This window comes from Arachis hypogaea, chromosome 15 (genome assembly GCF_003086295.3).
Source record: "Arachis hypogaea cultivar Tifrunner chromosome 15, arahy.Tifrunner.gnm2.J5K5, whole genome shotgun sequence".
In the NCBI taxonomy this organism is placed as follows: Eukaryota; Viridiplantae; Streptophyta; class Magnoliopsida; order Fabales; family Fabaceae; genus Arachis; species Arachis hypogaea.
Window position 1 is genome coordinate 106638604 of NC_092050.1, and position 6000 is coordinate 106644603.

The following is a 6000-nucleotide window of genomic DNA, read 5'->3' on the forward strand; positions in this document are numbered from 1 at the left end:
AACTTCATTAATGCATAATTTCCAATTCTTTCAACTGTTCAACTACATTAACACTTAATTTCTGCATTTTCAACTGCAGCGCATGAATCTCACCGCAGTCAAAGACGCCAACGAAGTCATGGAGAGGTACGTCGAGGACTCGCTTGCGATCCTTCCTCCTCTTAGGGATTGCTACCGCACGTGCTGCGGTGGCGCGCCGTCACATGAGAAGCTTAGCCTCGTGGACATTGGAACAGGTGCTGGTTTTTCCAGAGTTATTTTTGCCATAGCTTGTCCAGGTGAATTTTTCGCTGCTTTTTTTCCATGTGTAATTAAATTCAGTTCCTTTTTTCTCTTAGATCTAAAGCTTGAGTCTAATGTGGCTTTCGTTGGTAGGTTGCATCTGTGGATGCTCGGGGTCTGTCAGCCTGTTCCCTATCCACAATGGCACCATCTTCTCCTTCTTTTTCTCTTGCTTCTTCTTTGCTGCATGTCTTTTGTGCTTTTTTGCCGCCTCTTAACACCGTCTCTATTGGTATGCGCCAATACTTTCCTCCTATTTGCTTTGTGCTAGTTTGTTGCTTTGATTATTTTTTATTCTTGATCTTTATTTGGTTAAATTTTTTGTTCCATTAAGATCTGTTATTGAGTTCTAAGTTTATTGATCTTTGTTTGGGTTGTTTTGATTGCGAATCCACTTGATTTAAAAACTCCGAAATTTTCTTGATTGTTGTTTATCTTGGAAGATTTATTATACAGAGGTGCTCCCCATTGAAAACTATTGTTAGTATCTTTGATAGAAATCTAGGGATTTCTGGTTAAATTATTTGGTGTGATTTATTTGGTTTGGGGTTTGTGCTGTGAAAATTAGGAATTGAGATAGATTAATGGTAACCGATTAATGTTGGTGCATCTGTATTTTAATTTTGGATTTCCTGAAATTGTATGATAAAATCATTGTCCCTTATTTATCATTTATTCTGAATTCATCGTGCTCGATTTTCATCTTTCATTGGAACATTTGAGGTTTCTTTTATTGAAATGTTCCAATGAGTCCAAACATGAAATGCTAGAAGCATCAATGCCATTGCAATGAGTCCAAACATGAATGCTAAGCCACGAAATAGGTACGGAGTTGGAGATGAAACGTTTCTCTAAAGACCTCAATTATACGAATTTATTCCATTAAAGAGCATATAATTTTAGTGCTCCGTTGCTTTTCTTTGAGGATGGGTTTTAGTTACTTATAGTCATGTTATTGGGATATGGTATAGAAGTAAAAGGGATTTATTTATTTATATATGAATTATTGAATTATAAGGTGACTCACATTCACATTAATGGACTCACTCACGTTGAAATTGTGATGAATAGAATTTTTGTTGTTGTTATTCGTTTCTTTAGATAGCATAGGCTAATGCTTGAACTCATTCATGAATTTTTCTTGTTGTTATTCTGTTATTCTGTTCTAGGTTTCCCAATCTATGTTTGGGTTTCTTGGATTGCCTGTCGACTTGAATTTAATAGTTTGAATTTTTATAGTTATTTGATTATGATATTTATATCTCTATTTTTTCATTTTTTATAGGTTTTTATGATTGTTGTTACTGATGGGAGCAGAGTTTCGGGACTTGGTGATCTTGGGAGTTCATGGAATAGGCATCTTCATTAGGATGCTTGATCTGTATGTTGTTTTTTTCTTCTTTTTTTTTACTACTTGGTCTTTGCATATATTATTGGCTGCATTAAGCTCTGTTATTCAGTTCTGGGTTGCTTGTCCATTTGAGTTTAATAGTTTGGAGTTTTATAGTTAATTGATTATGATATTTAGAGCTCTTTTTTACGTTCTTTTCTAGGTTTTTATGATTTTTATTATTGATGGAAAGAAAGTTTCACGCCAAGACATTGAGCTTGTAAGGAAACCCTACTAGCTTGTTAGGAAGCTAATTTAAAATATATATATATATATATATAAAATCTTAAAACAAAATTTGTTTACAGATATAGAATTTGATAGAAAGGTGCCTACAATTATATATGAACAAAGATGAAGTTGTGAAAATATTTTTTACAACTCTAGGTATCCATCTTGAAATTCTCTATCATGCAATTTATGAGTTTCATCCTTTTAGTAATATAAATAGTTGATTGTATGAATTATTCAATTTTTATTTGAACAGAATGGTTATTTGTTACCTAAATTATTGATGTAATTTGTTTGATTTCTCCACCTTGTATTTAGTATGGCAGAAGCTGGAAGAAGAGAATGATGATTTGTTCAATCATTTCCACCCTGTAAACACATTTTCACTCTCATTTTCTGGTACTTTTTTTTAAGTCTACTTTTTGCTATGATTGATGTCATAACCTGTATTGTTCAATTTTCTTTGAAGCGGTATCTTCCTTATTAGCAATAGTTGTGATGAATAATTTTTCTTATTAGATTTTGATCAACACAATGTAGCAAATACTATCTAAATTATTTCTAATATGCTGTTAGCTCTACCGTGTACTTTCAGAAGGTGGTTTAAGAAAATGGTTGGATCTGCTTTTCTAGTACTTGCTACAGATTCCTATTATTAGGGGTAAAAAAGTATGAATTTTCTGTAGACATTAGATATTTATTCGGGGATACAAGTGAGCATTGCAGGTTTTCCTTGCCATCTATTCATTCTTGTTTAATCTTTAGTTTTACCACACTTCTGCTTTTAAAATTTCTTGTCTATAAACCTACTTAAATACTAATAAATTTTATATTTTTGAAATTCTAACACATTTAAAGACACCCGAACAAGAGGTGCTCTTGTATTTATTCTTTCTAGATGCTAGATCTTGCCAACAATAATTTGTAGGTAAGATCAAAGAATTAGAATGTGCTTCTTTCTATTATCTTTATATTGATGAAAGAAAGTAAGTTTTCTAAAAAAAAATACTAGTCATGGCATGTAATTCTAGCAATTAAAGCCATCTAGCAGATTTCCTTATGAAATCAATTTGTTTGAAACAAGTCACAATAATTTGTTTTACTTTTTTATGCTGAAGAGTTATTATAGGAGAAGGGATCCTTAGGATGGCGTAGAACAACTCATGTGAAGGGTTTCTCAGAAGAATGAGGATTCTATCTTTTATAGAAGCATGCTTTTTTTACTATATTTGTATTTTGTATAGGTTTTACTTGAAGTTAATGCTTATTTTCTGCTCATTGGTATTATTTATTTCTTACATGAGCAGATGGTTCCCTTTCCTGACAAATAGAGCTTACTGTGAAGCCTGTGCAATCTTAAGGCCGCATTTCTTGTTGCTGTGGTGGGTTACTATCTGTTATCATTTTATATATTGTCAGATCATATAAAAATATGTAAATTTGATTGATCTAAGTGTTTATTTCATACCAATTTAATTTATGTAATTTGTTTAAATTTTTGTTAATTCTATACTAATTACTAATTTCTTTAAAGTTAAATAATTTTTAGTTTGATTGATGTAATTTTTTCAATCAATAATAGTAGTTTATAGCCTTCAAATAGGTTTAGTTTCAATTTTAAATTGTTTGCAACCGTTCAGTTTGAAGCAAATTTTTTTTTGAAAATTCAGTTTTTGTGGGGGTTTTAAACCGCCACAAAAATTTTAAAAAAACTGCCAAAATAATCAACTCAAAACCCCCACATAGTAGACAAAGAACCGCCACTAAATTATATTCTGGGGGTTCTACAAAACCGCCACAAATAAACTCGTGGCATCTCAAATTTTAGAGGGGGTTTCAAACCCCCACAAATCAGAAAAAACGGCCACAAATTAGCTTGAATCTTGTAGTGAATTAATCAAAGCTGCCTTTGATTATCTTCAATAGAATAATTTCTAAAATTAAAATTGTAAATAAATAAATTTATAATTTAAAATTAGTTCATAATAAGACTTTTTAAAAGTTCTAGGTCTTATAGGGATGACTTTCAACACAAATTGAATGAAATCTAATGTAATTGAATAAAATGATAATGAATAATTTTATTTTTCTTTGCTAAAAAATTTGGTCAATACTTATTAGCAACATAAAATGAACCCAATTAACACACAAATAAATCGAAATTAGTTCAAATTTGGACAAGCAGTAAAAAAGACTCAATCATTAACAAAAACACATCGAATTCGTTTCTAGATCCAAATGAACCTCAATTAAACTAAGAAATGAATTGAAATTACTTAAAGAATAAAAAATTTGGTCAATACTTATCAACAGCATAAGGTGAACCTCAATTAATATATAAATGAACCGAAATTAGTTCAGATTTGAACAAGTAGTCAAAAAGACTCAATCATCAACAAAAAATACATCCAATTCATTTCTGGATCCAAATGAACCTCAATTAAACTAAGAAATTAACCGAAATTATTTAATGATGGCATCAAAGAAAATCAGAACCAATAAAGATGTTAATAAAATATTGGTGTTGTTGGTGATGATGATAACGAAAGAGAAAGATAACGAAGAAGAAGAAGCAACAGCAATGAAGCATGCGCACGTGAATTTAAAATACTTGGTTGAACTTGGTTAGAGTTATGACTTGAAAGTAGAGCTCTATTCTTATAGATACTTGGTTGGACTTGGTTAGGGTTATGACTTGGATGTAGAACTTTTTTTTTATAGAAAATACAAAAATGTTGAGACAGAAGTTGGATAAAAAAGTTGTGTTTTTTCCTATTTCCAATTTTTAGATAGGCAAAAATTCAACAAATCTTGTCTTATGATAAGAAAATTTTACTTATTTATATATAACTGACTGATTATGTAGATAACTCATGAAAACCTTTTTCTTTCGAGAGATAATCTAGGGAGCTATTGTGGAGAACTGAAAAAATTATCTGTCATAATTATTGAGCTTATGACTAAAACTCTGAAGATAGAATCAAGTGAAACGCTATCATTATTCGAAAATGAAGGTTAATGAATGAGGATGAATTACTATCCTCCTTGTCCTCAAACAGAAGATGTCATTGGCCTAAATACTCATTCTGATGCCGAAGCCATTACCATCCTTCTCCAAGTCACAGAAGTGGAAGGCCTCTAAATAAGAAAAGATGGAACATGGATTATTCCTATCAAACCCCTTCACAATACTTTTATCATAAATGTCGGAGACCTTTTACAGGTATGTGATAGAAAAAAAGTAAATACTATTTTTGGTTTTTGATCATTTGTGCAAAAGATAAACTGTCACTCCATGATTCCAAAATTTTTTATCAGTCTCCAACTTTTCTACTAACTTATTTAAGTGGTTCTTGACACATTAGCAGGTTATTATTTACAGGAGTTCGTTTAGACTTGTAAATTGAATAGTTGAAAACTAATTAAAAATTTTTGAATTATAAAATAATATTTCATTTCTCGAACAAATGGTCAATAAATAAAAAAAATATTTACTCTAAAAAAACTCTCGCTATCTCTCTCTCACACGGTATATTATGTGTGTGGTGTAAATATTTCAACAATCTTTTGCATCTCTCATATGAACGATTTGGCAGATATAGAATAATGGAATTTATCGCCGGAGCATTGAACATCTAGCAACAGTTAATTCAGAAAACAAGAGGATTTCCATTGCAACATTTCACAGGCCTGAAATGAATAAAATTATAAGGCCAACACCAAGCCTTGTCACTATACTGAAAGTCCTGCAATGTTTAAAAGCATTGGATTAGCTGATTATTATTACAAAGGATTCTTTTCGCGCAAGCTACAAGGCAAATCTTACATCGATGTCATCATGAGAATCTAATTGATACTAGTCAATCATAAACTACCCAATTAACATTGTGCAAGTACTGATTACTTCCCTCTAATCTTTTGAATTATTATGTAGTAATAGTGATTATTTGGCTGTGTTCATTTAACATGGACTTTTGCAATCCATGTATTGCCAAGAATAGCTCAAAATAAGTGGATTATTTGATGACTAGAAAAATAGTAGTTTGTAGTAATTAATTTGAGGCTACTTAAAAAATAAGTAGTCACTTCAACTTTAT

The 6000-nt window shown here is 31.0% G+C and overlaps 1 pseudogene; it reads left to right on the forward strand.

Annotated features, from left to right (window-relative positions):
- The window catches only part of LOC112748673 (protein SRG1-like), a 79197-nt pseudogene extending 73444 nt beyond the window's left edge, over positions 1 to 5753 (forward strand).
- Positions 5754 to 6000: the final 247 nt, after the last annotated feature.